Source organism: Anser cygnoides, chromosome 8 (genome assembly GCF_040182565.1).
Source record: "Anser cygnoides isolate HZ-2024a breed goose chromosome 8, Taihu_goose_T2T_genome, whole genome shotgun sequence".
NCBI classification, from domain to species: Eukaryota; Metazoa; Chordata; class Aves; order Anseriformes; family Anatidae; genus Anser; species Anser cygnoides.
This window is the reverse complement of record NC_089880.1, coordinates 11,808,929-11,825,925: the sequence shown is the minus strand read 5'-3', so window position 1 is coordinate 11,825,925 and position 16,997 is coordinate 11,808,929. Positions and strand designations below refer to the sequence as shown.

General features: G+C 57.6%; 1 long non-coding RNA gene across 2 annotated transcripts; it reads left to right on the top strand.

Moving 5' to 3' along the window:
- The first annotated feature begins 209 nt into the window (after positions 1 to 209).
- LOC125181011 (uncharacterized) lies at positions 210 to 16,951 on the top strand. 2 transcript variants are annotated; one of them, XR_010833101.1, is made up of 5 exons: positions 210 to 441; positions 2,294 to 2,376; positions 3,098 to 6,425; positions 9,030 to 9,215; positions 10,199 to 16,951. It is a non-coding gene; the product is annotated as an uncharacterized lncRNA (long non-coding RNA). The 2 variants fall into 2 exon arrangements; XR_007160019.2 differs by lacking the exons at positions 210 to 441; positions 2,294 to 2,376; positions 3,098 to 6,425 and adding an exon at positions 8,788 to 8,905 and having other exon boundaries at positions 10,199 to 14,169.
- Positions 16,952 to 16,997: the final 46 nt, after the last annotated feature.

The following is a 16,997-nucleotide window of genomic DNA, read 5'->3' as shown; positions in this document are numbered from 1 at the left end:
GTCTGGGCTGCTTTCCCCAGCTCGTGCTTTGGGGATGGCAGAGGAGACTTATGGCCTTGCAGTGTTTTGCTGGTCTCTCCCTGGGGGAACCTAACTCAGCGTGTGTGAGGATGAAGCTGAAGTCTGTTTTGTGTGGCCCGCCTGCAACGCTCACTTAAAACCTGCTCTCCTTTTCTCCTTATACGAAGCAGAATTGTAGCAGTTGGGGTGGGCAAAGAAGAGTTTGGATGGGTGTCAGGGAAGGATCAGTGACAGCTTCAGGGTGCAGCTTCCCACTCGGAGGAGCCTGACGTGTTACAGGGAGCAGAGGAGCCCTGCTCTGCCTGTCAGCACAATGAGGCAGCGCCATTCTGTAGGGCAGGATATGGGGCGAGGAGCCAGGATCTGGAGTGCTGGGGGAGCTCCGGAGATGGGCTGAAGTCCTCGTTCTGCAGCACACAGGTGGGAGCATTTGTTTATTTGTGAAGCCCTCCCTTTTCCCTTGTGGTCTGCTTTGAGATCTAGGTGTTTGCACTTGTTACCAGCCTTAGGCTGGGGACAAAAAATGCATTGCACGCCTGGAGAGGAGCACAGAGAGGCAAGGGGAGCCCAAATAACACCTTGTCCCAGCTGATCCCAGGCACGTGGAGGGCACAGAGGAGATGGGAACCAAAATTCCAGGCTCAGAGGGGCCACCCCAGGAGATCCCACTTACAAAGTGCACAGCTTAAATGCTTTTAAGAGGTATAGCTGGAAACCCAATCCCTTTGCTATAGGTGAAGCTTCCAAACTGCAGGTAATTACCCTGTTCTCCCTTTGAGGGCTTCTTTTGTTTTAGGCTGTAGAGACAATACGTAGGTGCTCAAAAGTTTAGAATAAATCAGTGTCTCTTGTTTGGCTGTGAGTTACAAAGGAGAAAAAAAAGAGAGAGAAAAAAGCCCAACACCTTTATCAGGCAGAGGGGGACAGAGGGGCTTGGTGGCACCCAGAGCGTGGGTCACCAGGGCAGCACTCGGTGCTGGGGTCTCGCTCTGAGGAGGCCCAGGGCACTGATTTGTCTCCAAAGCAGCATTTATTTCATCCAGATCAATTTCTGGAATATTTTGGAAGCCATTTATTGCCCATAAAACAGGCTCTACGGTGACATTTCGCCACTGACCGCCACAGGGTGACACCAGGCTGCAGGTACGCTACCCACCGGGCTGCTGGCGCTTGGCTTGGCTCTGAAGATGTTTTATTTTTACTTTTCAGTGCAAAACCAGCACAAAGCGCTCCAGGTTTAAAAAAACCAACCCCCCCGGGAGGAGCAGCGGCATGGGTACCCGACCTGCAGGCATTTACCGGGGGTGTCCTGGCCGGCAGCGGGCAGCAGGTGGCATTGTCGCCCTGCGAGAGCTGCGGGCTACGCCGGCGGCTGGGGACAGGGGCGCTGTGACCCCCCCCTTGGCAGAAGCCACCAAGGCTCAAGCAGCGCTGGGGGCCGGTAGGGATGCTCCATGGCCCCCCCGCTGCTCCATGTGGGGACCAGGGTGAGCGAGGGGGCAGCAGGGGCACCCCCTTTCTGCCTGCTTCCTTCCCCCCCCCCCTTTTCTGCCCTCTCATCCACTTGAAGTAGCCCCAAAACAGCCCCAGGTGTCTTCCCAGCTGGGTTTGGACAGGTGGGGAAACTGAGGCAGGGAGCACTATGCCTGGGAAGGGGCACTGGAGGCACCACGGGGCTGGTGTCCCCCACCCTGTGTCCCCCTCCCCGGGGCCACAGGGCACCTCCGAGCCGTACCCCGGGGACTTTGCGCGGCTGCGCTCCCTATCTGATGGGAAGCCAGCCAAAACCGGAGCGGTTTCTCCTCTTTTCTCCGAGCAGCTCCGTTGCATCTTTTATCAGGCAGGGCTGCTGAGCTCAGGGAAATGGGAGCTGTCTGCGGCCAGGGCAGGATCCCGAGGAGCAGCCGTAGGATTTGCTCATTCCCCCGGGATAACAGCGTGCCTGCGGCTGCATCGGTGGCACGGGGCTCCCTGCGTGCAGGCAGCAGCTTCTGGGTGCCACCACCGCCCGCTGCGGGCAACAGCAGCAGCCAGGGCGCCTGACCACTGGTGATGTGATGAAGGGGCCAGCTGGTGTTGGAAAATAATTTCTGAGCTGCTAGGAGCCGTTCTGTGGGTCCCCTTGGCCTCCCCATGGCTAAAACGTGTGCCATCTCGGCTTGGGGCCGCGCTATTCCCAGGGAGAGGGGCACTGAATGTGGGCTGTCCACCGCTCTCTGCTCACAAGTCCTTCAAAAAGTGGCATAAGGCACTGAAAAATAATTTCTTCCAGCTGAGAGCTGCTGATCCAGCACTTCTGCTTTACAGCGGCTGTGAGATAAGAAGAAGACGCAGTGTGGCACTCATCGTGGCCAGGTATCTCCTGATTAGTGCAATTCAGCGATAGCAGCCGTGCACTCTCAGCAGGCTGGGGACACAGGTGGGGGTTAGCGAAGGGTGCGTGGGTCATGGAAATGGGGTTGGCACCTTGCGGCTGCCCTGTCCCCAGCCCTGAGCTAAGGGACACGGGCACTTCAGAAGGTGCTGGTTGTAGGATCAGGTCCGTGTGCCGTGTCTTGAGCCTCATTTCTTCCTCTCAGGAGAGTTCATGTGGTTCTGATTTCTTTTTTTTTCTTGTTAGGCTCGGACTTCAGGCCCCTACCTTGGTGCTGAGGGACTGGTGCCTCTACCGGGGCAGTCCCAGAGTGGGGTCAGCACCAGCAGAACAGCCCCAGCACCAAACACCGTGCTTTACCCAGCAGTGAAATGTCCCAGCAGGGGAGGGTTTGCAGCAGGGACCCGCTGGGAAAAGGGCATCTCCAAATGGGGAAATTTGGGGGAGGATCAATGAGATGTTTGTATATCGGGAATGCAGGAAACAAGGCAGAGGGAAAGAGGCACAGCCCCACAGGTGAATGCATTGCTCGTGGAGGCTGCGGATATCCCTGCGTTGCTGCTGTGTGTCCGAGGCTGATACCTCCACGAAGGTGCTTGAGTGGGAGAAATCAGACTGAGCAAGGAGGTCCTGAGCCAGGCTCTGAGCTGATGCCATGTGTGATTTCATGTGCTGTTCGTTTCATTTTTCATGCATTTTTAGCCCTTCGCCAAGACACTTGGCTCGGCAGCACCAGCAGCTGGGGTGCGGTGTGAAGGCACGAAGTGGCTGTGGGGTGCAGGGGCTGGAAGGTACAGGAAAAGCCATGGCTGGAAGTGGGGTGGAAGGAAACCCTGCTTTGGCATCGAGTGCAGAACTGAGCCAGATCCTTCACCGCTTGCTCTGTGTCCTGATCATGCACAAGTCCTGGAAAAAATCACAGAGAGGGGAAAACAATGAACCCACGAACGCTCTGCATGCTGTCAGTGACCTTCCCTGCAGCAGAGATAAGGAATATGCAGGCTTTGCAGTCGGGGAAGGAGCCTGTTTCATCCCAGCAGCAGATGATGCCTATCTCCTGGACATTGCCTGTGCCACGTAAACCTGCTGGGGGCCAGATTGCTGCCAGCGTTATAAACCTCGATTGTTCCCTGGATGCCGGTAGGCCTTATCTCTTCCAAGGAGTCTTATTAACAGGGAGTGGACTTTGCCACCTGTATTGTGTTATAGAAACCTTCCTCAAGGTTCTTCACAGCCAAACGAACTGGGGTGGGTTTGAGAGGATGGAGGAAAGGAAAAACAAAGCGGTTTCTTCCAATGCCACCCTGGGTGGGCACCGCTCCGGGATCAGCTGAAGCTTGGGCTCACACTGATATCCTGCTTGCAGGGCCATACTTTGGCAAAGGAGAACATCACGAGGGCCCTTCCTGGGTCTTTGATGAATTAATGTCCATCTCTGTGCTCCCAGGGAGTCATTCACTGGCGGTCTGGGAAGGGAAAGGTCTCCATTTCATGCCCCATCTGCGTGTGAGGACGGGGCGGCCCTGCAGCCTGCCCTCCCCACGCAGCTCCAGGAAAAAGCAGCACGTTTCTCTTGTGCTCGCTGCATGGGATGGAGAGCGCTGCTTAAACCCGGCAGCATGCACGGTGCAGGGCGCTGAGGGACCACGGAGGGTCGCGGAGACGCCTCAGTCCCTCCAGGTGACCTCAAAGGCCTGGCGGGGAGGCCGGAGCCCTGAAGGCCTGGCGGGGAGGCTGTAGGCCCAGGAGCCACGCTCAGAGGTCCGCAAAGCTTTGTGCTGCTCCGTCCCGTGTCCCCCTCAGCAGAGGGCACTGCGTGTCCGTGCACAGCCCTCCCGGCCACGAGGGAATGTCCTCTCCATGGCCGGAGCAGGCATGGACCAGCTCCCTGCCCAGCAGCCCTCTCCCCCTGCTCCCCAAGAGCCCCCGGCTCGGGGCGATGGAAAGCTCGGGGCGATGGAAAGCTCGGGGCCGGTGACGGGAAGGAGGAGGCGCCCGCTGCAGCGGCTGGCAAATTTAGATCAAACGGCAGGAAATCCGCTCTCGGCCGTGCAGGAGGGCCGTGCTTGGAAAGCGCTGGTCTGGCAGGAGGTCGTCCAAGACAAACAGGGAGCTGCCTGACGGGGCGGCCCAGGATGCCTGACGGGGCCAGCAGGATGGGCGAGCGCCGGGGAGCTGGGAAGGCGAAGCTGTAAAAGCAGCTCGGCTTCGTGCCTTGCTGCCGTCGCTGCAGGTGGTCAGGGAGGAGTGTGCAGGATGGTGCCCCTGCCCATCGCCACCCCCTGAAGCAGTCTGCTGGGTTTTTTTGTACGTCAGAACAAGATATTTGTCAGAGAGGCATCAGCATGGGCCCCTGTGTCCTCCTTGGTGGGAGCCTGTGTTTGGGGACAGGCTTTGTGCTCTTCCTATGGGAATGTTTATGTACAGATGTAAAGCTAACCACCCCAAAGGGGAAGCCTGGAAGTATCTGCTCCCCAAAGCGAGCGGGCAGCCAGGAGCTACCTCTATCTTTGCTGTATCACAACCAGCTTTGATGCAGCAGTGACTTGTCCTCGGTGGAGGTCTCTTTGGCCACGGAGGCAGAGAACAGAGTCTCGTGAGTGCTCCTGGAGGCATGTCCTGCTGGCTTTCACAGGGCAGGGAGGGAGAGTGACAGAACTGGGGAGTGTTTCCTCTCCAGTGTCTGTGCTGGTTGAAACCTGGGCTTGTCCAAGCACACCGGGAACCTGCCCGGGAGTTCACTTCTTCACTGAAACCTTATCAAGAGAGTGAAAGTGATCGTCCAGGCTTGCTGTCCTCGGGAGATAGCCTGCTTGGGGCTTTCCAACAGGCTGCAATCAGCGGCTGCCCTCTGACAGCAGCGAAGATAAAGGCTCCTGCTCAGGGAAGCTCCCTCCTCCTCCCCTTGAGGTCGGCATGCTGCGGCACGGACAGATGCTCAGTCTCCAGCAGAGGCAGCCGGGGCTCAGCTCGCTCCCTCCAGCTCCCTGCTGGACACAGGAAGGGGAGAGGAAGGGGAGAGGTCCTCAGGTGGGTCCAGCTGGCGGCCAGGAGGCTGCTCCAAGCTGAGATAAGGGCCTGTGGCTGTGCCAGCCCACCAGATGGAAGCGGAGGTGAGCGCCAGCGAGCTCTGGACCGTGTCCGTCCTGCAGGAGCTGGGCTCGCCAGCTTGCCGTTGGGATGCAGCCTGGGAGGCTTTCCTCAGATGAAGTGTTGGGAAAAGTCCTTGGCTGCTGGGCTCACAGGGATTGCGCAGCCCTCGGGCTGATGAATGTGGACGAGACCTCTGCTCGCCACTGGCAGCCGGCTGGTGTGAGCGCTTCCAGTAGGCAATTGTTCTGTGCCTTGCAAACAGGTTGGGGTTGGGTTATTTAGTGCCCGTCGGTCCCCTTAGGAGCCTGCCTCAGGGACCTTCCTTCTCAATTGTAAGCAGTCTTCCACCGACTTCCAGCACGAACGCATCCGCGGCCGGCTTTTTGCTCATTTGTTCTGGAGCCAGAGGCCAGTGCTGGCACAAACAGCCCTTCTCCCTGCCCGCGCTCCTCGATGTTGATTTGAAATAGTCTTTCTTTGGCCTTGGATTTCAGAGGGATGCGTTTCAAAACCAGAAATAAATGGGCTTGAAATATTTCCCATAATTTTTGCAAGATCTTGACCCTCTGATAGCAAGATTAGAGTAAAGATAACAAGAAAATCAGCATTCAGGCTAGAACCGCTGTTGTTAAGTAGACAACCCAGCAAAGCCAGTACTTCTTGTTTACAATTGAACTCATGAATTTTTAGATATTAATGTATGAAGGATTGAGTAAACAACCATTGTGCCTCTAAGGAATGAGTCCCAGGCTGTCCTGAGCTGGAATACTTTGTACTTTCCTGATTGCCTTCCAAGAATTTCAAATTACTTTGTAGCAGAAAAACAAGCCTGCTTCACGAGACGTGTGCGAGCTTCTCGGGGCAGCCTTAATTCATCCGGGCTGTGATGTTTTTGGGGCAGAGCTGTGCATCGGGGCACGGGACGCTGAGCACGGAGGTAAGGTGAGGACGATGCATGGACAACAAACCGCAGCAGAGCCAGCCAGGCTCTCCTTTCAGGAGTATCTGGGATGCTCTCGGGCTTGGGTGCACAAGAGCAGCCCCAAGGACTGGGTGACAAAGGGATGTGTGGCCACGGCATGTCCCCAGTGTCATGCCGAGCTCTCCAGGAGGCTGCAGCCCGTGTTACGCACCCACAGGCTCTCCGGGCTTACCGGAGCGTTTCTGAGCACAGTGACCCTGACCACAGGCTGTGGTGCGCTTGCAAATTGCCCCATGTTTCTGGGTTTCCTATGCGATTGCTCTTCAGGAGCAGCCAGCCCATTTTCTTCGACCAAAAATAATGCTTGGGATTGGAGACCAGAGTGATTTAATGTCCCTGCCCCTCCTGCACTGCCCCAGTGCCATTTGCTTAAGGTTTGTACTCCTGTCGGTGCAGTCCTGTCCCAGCATCGTGGCCACGCTTTGGCAGAGTGGGCAGGATGGGTCCCTTGCTACCTGGGTCGTGCCTGGGTATGGTTTCAACGTCAGCAGCCTGGAGCTGTGGAAAGAGTCATGAATTCGGGTTACCAAACCATCTGCTGGCTGCATTTTGAAAAGCAATTAAAGCAAAATTGTTTCCAGCCCTTCTGTTTGCAAGATGTAGTTTAAAGAGAGCTAGCCAAGCCAGGATTTGCCTGATCCTGCCACAGCTCCAAATACCAGTTAATTTGCTCTGATACCTATGGTGTGAGGCGATGAAAGCCCCACCGAGGAAGCGTGCAGGTAAGGGGCTCTTAGCAGAGAGGCTCCAATGGCATGAAACCCATGGAACCCGCTTTGGTTATTGTATTTATTGCTTTTAATCAGAAATCGTTAAATAGGGTAAAAAGTGTAGGGCGCAAGAACCCTTCTGTAGGGTGGAGGATGGCAGGGAGGGGACTGCATCGAGATGCCCCTGCAGAGATGCTCTGGTGGTGACCCTGGCCCCCATGGGACCCAGACCCTGCGTCCAACATGCGGGAGTGGATGCTCAGTGCTTCCCTGATCCCAAGCCCCTTGGCTTTGCCTTCTCTTGGACACTGAAGCTGGTCCCCTGTGGGGACGGTTTGCCTTGGTGGCACTGGTGCCCAGCCTCTTGTGACTGCTCCTGCAGCTCTCTGGGTGCAAGGCGGAGAAAAGAGGTGAGGTCTGATGTTATGGAGATACTTTTTGGGCTGAAGCATCTCTTTTTTTCCGTCAGGAGAAGGCAGCCGCCTCAGCGCTGGGCCTTGACAGATGGTGGGGTGGCCTGTGGGGTGGCACAGTGGTGGCTTGTGGTGTTGTGGGATCCCAGCATCACTAATGGGCACGACCAGCTGAACTTAGCCTGGGGAGAGGCTGTGTATCAAGGGAAAAATAACCTCAACGGGCTCACAGTGAGGCAGGAGAGGGGGCTTTCTTGGCTGGCGGAGTGCGATGCTGCTTGGTTTGCAAGAAAAGAAGAAAAGAGCCCCGAGAACAGTGCCGAGCTGAGCCGGCTGCTTATGCAAGAGCTGGCAGCGGGGCCGGCCGCACCAAAAGCCAGCGGGTGCCAGCGGGGCGCGAGCGGCTCCGCGTCCTCCTGTTTGCTCAGCAGCTTTCGTGTGGCGGGGGAGCGGGGCGAGGGCGCGAGATTCCTGCACACTGAACTCCTCTGTTCCTCTCGGCGGGGTAAACAGGACACAAAACAAAGCCCCGAGCCAGCGCTCGCCTCCGAGGTAGTGCCCTGCCAGCCCCCCGGGGTGCACGGTGGTGATGGGGCCGCGCTCGGCTCCTCCGGGGGGTTTCTGGATGCTGGCACCGTGGATGGATGGATGAGGGTTGTCCAAGGGTGAGGAGCCAGCAGGAAAAAGGGGGGTGAAGCACCCCAGAAAGCATGGGCAGGGATTAGACAACCAGGCCAGCATCCTCGGAGAGCTGAGGACGGGTGCTCCCGCGGTAAGCCCAGGCACCGTGCAGATGCCGACCAGGTTGGGTGCCCACTGCAAAGGGTTTCACCATGCCCCAGGGGGACCGAGCCCCATCGTATGTGCCATGGGGTGCAGCAGAGCGAGGAGGGAATGAACGCCGCCCCCCTCTGCAATGAGCTCCCTGCACGGGGTGTCACTGCTCTCAGAAAGCCGTGCCGCTTTATTTGCAATTCCCCCTAAGGAGTGGTTTCCAGGCTCCCTTGTCCCCATGCGAGATGCCTGTCAGTGACAGAGGGTGATGGGGCTGACCTCAGCCCTTTCCCAACGCAGTATTAGCTAATCCAGCTCCCCAGGGACGCAGCTGTGGGGCTGGGCCCCCGCCAGCCCGAGCCTGTGCCAGCTCCCCTGCGTTTCCACAGAGCCACGATTGCACCACCGCAGCCTTGTGCAGGGCAAGGTGAGAAGGCAGGGAGCAAACACTCGCTGCTGCACTTCCAAACACTTCTGAGAGCTTCCTTTCAAGAGGGGTATGAACCAAAGGCTCCAGTAGCTACCTTGAAGTCACTGGGTAGGGGAAAAGCACTGGCCGAGCGCAGGGCAGCAGCAAAGCTGGTGGGAAATGCTATCGCTGCTAAATCAGCGGGATGGGAAGGTGTTTTGATGCCACACTGTCCTGCCTGTCCTCTCCGCAGGATGCTGTGGGCGCATTATCCCCAGTGCCCTGCCCAGCCCTGCCGTGCTCCTCGCAGCGCCCCGTGCAGTGGCACCGCTGACTTCTGCCCCCCAAAGGAAGAGGTTTTCTGCTCTGGAAGCTGTTTTCCTTGCCGTGACCTGGGGGCTGCACGCCCTGCCCATAAAAACCCTTTGGAAATGCAGAGGTAGGAAGGGCAGGTGCTGCCTGACAAAAAGCTGGGCTGGGGTGGCTTTTGGGGTCTCTTTTTGCCTGGAAATGGGAAGAAGGAGCCCGTGGATGGAGCTGAGCCTCTGATGGAGCTGTACAAGGGCTGGGGGGCACGGGGGGCTCTGGCTGTGCTGGTGTGGGGCAGGGGAAGGACATGAGGGGTTGTGGAGCAGCGTGCCCAGGCTGCAGGCAGCAGCAGGTGCTGCTCCTGCGGGTACCGAGCTCCTCCAGACCCATCGGGATCTCGGTGTGGGGAGCCAAACCCCAGGGCTGCTTATCCAAACCTCTCAGCCTGGGGCTGGCGAGAGCCGGCTTTCTCATAGGATTCCCACCCTGGGCTTGATGGGTTGGAAATACTGCAAGAGCAGCCCTTTTTCTGTTCCCCCCCCTCCCCCGCCCATGTTTGTGTCTTCTTCCCACTTCCATCCCTGGCCAAGGTGAGCAGTGCCAAGGCACAAGAGGCAGGCACACCCACGGGGGGCTGAGCACCCTGCACCCGCGGGAAAAGGGGGGGCAGAAGGAAAACCCCACGGCCGGCAGCAAGGAGGAGGTTTGCTGGCTGTCCCCGTGCTTGTCCCCACCTGGGCAGGGGTGTCCCTGCGGGGAGCGGGGTGGTGACCACAGGACGCCAAACCACGGGGATGCAGCAAAGGATGCGGGAGCGTGCCGGGGGTCTGGCGGCTCAGCCCCCCCCTTCACCCCGCTTTGAGGCGCAATATGGTCACAAGCTGCGTTAGCAGGAAGGGATCAAGCACTCAAAAGCAGCGCGGGATCAAAGCTTTCTAAACACTCAGGGCATTTGGCCCGGGAGGTTTTGTTCCGTCTATTTATAGCAGTGGGGCCAACCGAGTTCAGAGTTGGAGGCAAACTTTTCCAAAGCTGGGGGACGTTTGGAGCGGGGAGGGGGGAAAGGGAGCTCGGCCAGGCCCGTCTCCAGCACGCGTTGACTCCTTCCCTTAGGTATGCGTTGCTCTCCATGACACACCAACAACAAGCCCGCATAGCAGCGCCTGGCCGAGGCTGCAGAGATTGAAGCAAAAATGTGAATTGGCTGGGAATGGGAACATGAAATAGAGAGTTTCCAAACAGCAAAGCCATGGCGTTTGAAAGTGAAAACGGTTTCCCTACCAGCATGTTTCTGCCCTCGGGTCAACATCCTTCAATTACGAATATGCTGGTATTGTTTTCCAGGGGAATGCTGGTGATGATTTCAGGGCAAAAAAAAAAAGAGAGAGGGCTTCCTGAAGCGTGTGCCATGCTTAGAAATGGAGAGGAGGGGTCGTCTAAATCTTCAAGGTGACACTTCAGTGGTGTAACCAAAGAACGTGTTGTTTTTCTGTGCTACTCCCTGTAGACAAAACCAAGCAAACAAACCCACGAGCCCAGATGTGAATTTGTGCCACGGTCACACCACTGCCCTCGCAGGGCACGCAGGCGGGAGCTGGGATTTTCTTGCATCCACCAAGTGAATGGTGCTAGCAATGTCTCATAGCGAGGGGCACGAGCAGCACGCTTTGGATACACAAAACAGCTTTTGCATGCCTAGACCCACTCTCTTGCTGTTAAGGCTCACTACAGGTTATAAAAATATCTCGCTAATTACCAGTAGCTTCCTAGCACACTGCCAAATCTCCACTGCTCTGTGGGAGCAGCATCTCCGAGCTCACTCCTCCATGAGGAAAGGGTGCAATTAGGCTTGCAGGTAATTATAAGCAGCATATCTTGGGGATGGCTTGAGGAAAGCGGGTTTGGCAGCCGGGTGGTGTCCAGCCCAGGTGGACGATGTTGTGCTCTCCTGGCCAGGGTGGTGCGGGGGTTTGGCACGCTGCTGTGGGTTGCAGGAGCTGGGTGCTACATAACCGTGTTAGTGAGGCACACACGTGTACCACGTGCGTGCCTCGGGTTGTTTTCAGAGAGAGGAATGCCACAGCTGGAAGGATTCCTTCCATCTCCGCCACCAGAGCAGCTCTCCGGAGGCAGAGGATGCCCATGCTTGCTGGGGATGGTTGGGCTGCGCTGGGGAAGCCAAAGTGTTCTCCTTCAGGAAAAGCTGTAAGAGCTATGGTGGGTTTTTAGAGGGAATTGGATGACCTGGAGGGTGGGAGCAATGACAGTGATACAGAGCTCAGTGGTGTAAAACAAGTCTTTGAGCTTGAGGAGCAAGAACATACAATAAGATAGGACTTGACGTTGTCTGGAGGTGGCAGAGAAGAGCCTTGGACTACCCACGGATCTCGCAGTGACTGTGAGCCACTGCCTGAGTGCCATCATGTGAAAGGCGGATGCACTTTTAGGGGACTCTCGTTACAAGGTTTCTCCATTGACATCAAAACCTTCAGGGCAAGCCCCGCCAAGACCTCTGCTGGAGCAGCGGGTAAAGACCTTCCCCCAGAAGATCACCCTCCAGATGATCATCCTTCAGATGGTCTTCGTCCTCCTACAGATCTTCCTGCCCCCAGGAAACGTGGGGCTGGAGCGAGCGCATAACCAACCAACTGACCTGGTTGCTGGTTGTCCTTCCCCACCGTAGCTCTCCAGCTCGGCAGCAGCAGGCTCTGAGCCTGGTTTCCACCCCTACCAAGCAGAAGAAAATGTTCTTTTTTCCTCCTAATGATGGTGATGAGCGTTCACCTCTCACTCTGTACGTGTCCTTGCTCTGAAAGACCGTCCTTGTGCTTGGTGCTGGTGTTCCCAGCTCTGAGCTTGGGAAGGGTGCACCAGCCAACTGGACAGTCCTCCGTTCTGCAATTAATGGACAAAACACCCACCACTGTGGCTGGAAAGAGGTTTTAATTAAAATCCCTGGGTATTGGCCCTGGCCGGACTGTGGAGTGAACAGGAGGAGGGCAGAAGGCCTGGGTCATGTCTTGGGTCACCCCAGCAGAGCATCCCTGAGCTGGGGCTGAAGACAAGGCAGGGCCTGGTTTTTAATTGTGTGCTTTTTTCTCTTTTCTTTTCCCTTGGGTGACCTGCCCAGTGGACATTTGCAAGCTGATAGGAGCACAGATACTGCCAAGGGACAGTTGGGACAGGTCCACAGGTCATTTGAGTCCTAATGAGGAACCGTGAATAGAAGCTCACATCACACTCAAGGGAAAAACACCTCGCCCTCTTCTCTAATGAGCACGGCTCTCAAAATCCCTTTGTCTTGGACTTTGCTTGGCTTGCAGAGATGCCCGGGGCCATGTCTTCCAGGCTGCCGTCACCTTCCCTGCCTCCCCTTCCAGGGCCGCCAGGACAGTGCCTCACTGTGCTTGGTGGCCAGGGAGGACTCGCAGTGGCCCTGCAGGGTGAGCGAAGTACAGGGCTGGTGGGGGTCACAGAATCACAGGCCGGTTTGGGTCTGAGGGACCTTAAGACCACCTAGTTCCAGCCCCCAAAGTCCCATTCGGTTTGGCCTTGGGCACCTCCAGGGATGGGGATACCCCCAGGTGAATCTTCCCTCCGTGCACTTGCCCGTGACATGGTGGACGTGAGCTGCAGGTGCTGCTTGGAGCGGGTGTCTGCTCCCCTGGGAAAATTCAGCAACAAAATCCCCCAACAAAACTCACGCAGACATCACCCGAAAACTCCCCGGGGAAGCTGGAAGCAGGACGGGGTCCCATGTCACCCCGCTGGCTTCCACAGTAGCCAGCCCCCTGGGCCTGTTTGTTCCTGCTGCTCAGGACAGTGATGGATTTTCTGGCCTGCATGCTAACGAGCAAGCAGAATTAAGAAATAACAGCAGCTGAATGGGTGCCAGCCCCACAGCTTGTCACTCAGAGGCCAACACCAGGGTCTCACCATCCCGTGTTACCCATCAACACGGCATCGGGGTTGCTCCAAACGTTGCTTCAAAATATATTTTCTGAAAACTCAGGCTGTTAAAGTAACTTTTAGGGGTGAAAGCCCCCCTCGTTTTCATGATCCATGCCTGGACTCCTGCGCAGTTCCTTCAGCACGACACAGACGTTGACCGGCGGTGCCCGGAGCCAGCCCTTGTGCAGCAGGATGGGGCGGACGTCAGGCACCGTGAGTGGGGAGAGGGTTGTCCTTTCTGCTTGGTCTCTGGCCTAGAGAAATCAGTGGGGTTTTGCACGTAGGAGAATAAAATCAATCCTTTCCTGCTGCCACTTCAGTTTCCCTCCCCTGCTTTGGGGTGTAATTTGGGGTGTAAAATCCTAGGAGATTCTCAGCATGCACTGCTGAAGGAGGAGATGGCACCGGGACGAACCAAGGCTCGTGGCTTCAGCCGGCCCCACAGGACAGGTGAGCAGTTGGCGGGTGGATTTGGGGTGGATCGTGCCACGCACAGCACCACGTGTCCTGTCCCTCTGCTGCCTGTGGACGTGGCAGGGAGGAGGACAGCACGGGACCCCAGTGCGGATGTCCAGCGGGGCACGCTGCCCCACTGCCAGACCCCGGCTTCCCCGGCCGCTGCCATCCACGCGGGCATCAAGGCAGACCCAGCTTTGGGGATGAAATTTTGGGGCAGCAGCAGGGGGACTTTTTCCTCTTCCCCTAGAAAAATGCCATTTTTGATACCAAAGTGTAGCAGACAAAGGGGTTGGTCGTGCTTTTCCCCTCCCTTTCAATCCCCTTTCTGCACGGTGACATTTTCCGCTTCCAAACCCTGCTCTTTTATTTTTTTTCCCCCCTCTCCTTTTCCCCTCCTATTTCCCCTCCCTCCTCCCAGAGCCCCCCCGGGGGCAGCCCCTGCCCTGGCTGGGTGCCCACGGCAGCTCTCCTGGGACAATGGGGACATTCAGCCGGGCACCTCGCAGCGAAGAACAACCCTGGAGGGAGAGCGGGACCCCCCCACCCCCCCCGCCGCCATCCCCGTCCCCCCATCGCCTCCCCCAAATGGCAGCACGGGAAGAAACAAAGCGGCTGACGCCGTGTCCCAGCGCGCTGGCGGAGGCGAACTGGAATCCAGCACCACAAAACGAGCCCTGTGCACGCTCCACTCGCGACGCAGGCGCGCGGGTGTCCCGGCTCCCCCTCCCTCCCTCCATCCCCCCCAAAATCTCCAAATCTGCCCGGTAACACCAAAGCGGGCTCCCTTTTTTCCCCAGGCCCTGGCCAATGTGCGCGCTGCCAAGGCGGCGTCGCAGGGAACGGCATGTTTTCCTTCCCTGCTCCCTTTCTTCCTCCCGAGCCGCTTGTTTTTCTGCAGGGACGGAGGTGGGGGGGGCGCAGGGCTCAGCTCGGAGGCTGCCCCCACTTTTGCACACGCGTCGTTTCCCGAAAAAAAAAATATAAACAGCAAAAAATATATATATTTCGAGGAAGCCTTGTTTTTCATCACAGGCAGATCGGAGATTTTTTTTAGGAGCAGGATAAAGGAAGGAGGGGGGATAAGAGCAAGGAAAGCAGGGCTTCACCCTCCCGAGGTCCAACCAGATCTTTTCTGAAAAGCCCCTGCTTGTTTTCCACCCCCTGCTCCTCTGTTTTTCCTCTCCTCGCTTGAAGCAGCTGCAGCGTTTGCTGGAGGCTGGGCTGCTGTAAATCAAGCCGTGCCGAGGCGCCGGGAAGTGGTTTTATAGCGGCTGCTGGTGGGGCTCCAGCCCTCCCCAAAGTGCCCCGGGAGCAGCCGGTGTCGGTGCTGGGCAGGGCACCGAGCACACGGGGTGGCGAGGACGGTCACCCCATCGTGTCCCTGTGTGCTCTGCTACAGCCTGAGCCCCCCAAACCGTGGCTTTCCGTAGGTGCCTCAGATTCAGAGGATAATGGCAAGGTGAAAAATAATAATTAAACACGGTTTGGGGTTTTCTGGCTTGCCTGTGGGTGATTTTGCCAAGGAGGGTGTCAGCAGGCAAAGCGTGAGCTGTGCTTAGAGCGCAGCGGGGTTGGGATGGGGAGCATCAGGTCCCGGTGCCTACCCCTGACATAAATACAGGTTTTTGGCTCTGTGGCCAACTTGTGGCCAACTTGTCCCACGCTGCCTGCTCACGCGCACGGTTTCTCCAGGTCGCAGCAGCCGATGAGAACCAGAAGCCGGAGCCGGAGGAGCTCTGTGTGCTCAGCAGCGGGTTCGCATCCTGCTGCTTGTCCCAGCAGCGGGAGAAACTGCGGGGCAGGAGCTGGGTTGTGCCAGTCTTTGGGAGATGTCTGCAAGAGCCTGGCGAGGGCACGATGTCCCCGCGGTGAGCTCCACCCCAGGGAGAGGCCGAGCCCGGGGCTGCTTGCATAAACTGTTTGTGCAGGGTGAGGAAAGCCACGGAGCGGCTCGGGACGTCCCGGGGCAGCTGCCCTGCGTCGGCTGCCAGCTGGGCCGTGCTGGCTCTGCACCCAGGTGGTACTTCTAGAAACAGTTTTTGGGTCTTTTGCTCCTGTATCGTCTGTTCCTCAGCATCTGCCCCTCTCCTTCAGTCCACCGAGTTGTAGCGGGACGCGAAGCAGCTGAAAAGCATGCGTGGTGTGCAGCTAACCAGCACCACCGGTCGCCTCCTGGCCCTGCACACCTCCAGCACGGATGCAAGGGAAGACACAGGCTTTGGGTCGACGTGGTTGCAGGAGGAATAAAGACGCACGCAGCGACACCGCTGCGCCGGGTGCCCGTGGGTGCGGAGCTGGGCAGAGGGCAGGTGCTGGGCGCCCAGGGCTGGTTATGGCATTCGACAGGGAAGTCCAGTCCCTGATACCTGCTCACTCAGACTCCCGTGGGAGGTGGGATAGAGGCAAGGTGTGTAGGGGATCCTATAGGATACCATGGTACAGGATACAGGCATGGTGCGTAGGGGATCCTATAGGACACAGGCACGATTTACAGCTAGCTGTAGCAAACATCAGGCGAACCACCAGCTCAAGAGCTGAATTTCATATGGTACGTGTCACGAGCTGCAGTGGGAGGAAATGGGCTGGTTTTGCCCAAATTTCAAGTAAAAAGAGGAGGATTTCATGGGTTACGACCAGGCTTAGCAGCAGGCTGGGGGCAGCAGGGGCTCTGGAGCAGCGTGTCCCACCTGCTGGGCACTGCCCAGCCCAAAGCTGGGTCCCTCACCGTGTGCCAGGGGATGTCTGGAGCACCGGGGGTGACCTTCCCATCACGTCTCGGACCTCCAAGGAGATTTCCCTCGCCAAGCAACTCGGTTTTCTTTGCGGCAGAGATAATCCTCCCCTCCTCCCCCTGCCGAATGCCCTGGCGTTGCACCAAATAGCAAAGCCGACATGAAATACACCCTCGTTTCCCGGGCCTCCTCTTCCCAGGCGTCCTGCAGCAAAGAGGAGCGGCGGAGCATCTGCATTTCTGGCCGCAGCCCTCTTCCAGGGCTGGGTCTCTGTGTCTCTTCGGAGCTTTGAAACCTTTTCAGGCAAGGAGCAGCCGCGGCCTTGGACGAGGGGGCACAGCCACGGCTCTGCTGCACCTTCCCTGCACCAGCTCTTCATCATGAGGCGGCCTCACCTTCCTCACACACCGTCTGATCCAAGGGGGGAACGCAGGGGATTTATTAAATCCGTCAGAAGACAGATTTAGAGGCTGCAGGGCACGGCTAGTCAGGAGGAAATTATTTCGAGGGAGGCTGGTATTTTTTCCAGCCTCGGTGTCTCGTGCTGCCCATTCCTTCGCACTTCATTAAGCTGCTCCAGCCCCAGCCACGGCAGCAGGAGCTGTAAATCACCACCACGGGCCCCGTGGCCCCCACCCCTCCCGACTGCCACCTTTTGCCACGGACACTCGGACACGAGCCAGCCCGAGCAGGGATCGGAGAGGAGAAGTAAGATTTACAGGGGGGTGAATCTGGGAATGGCGCTGGACGGGACTCAGGTGGGAGTTACA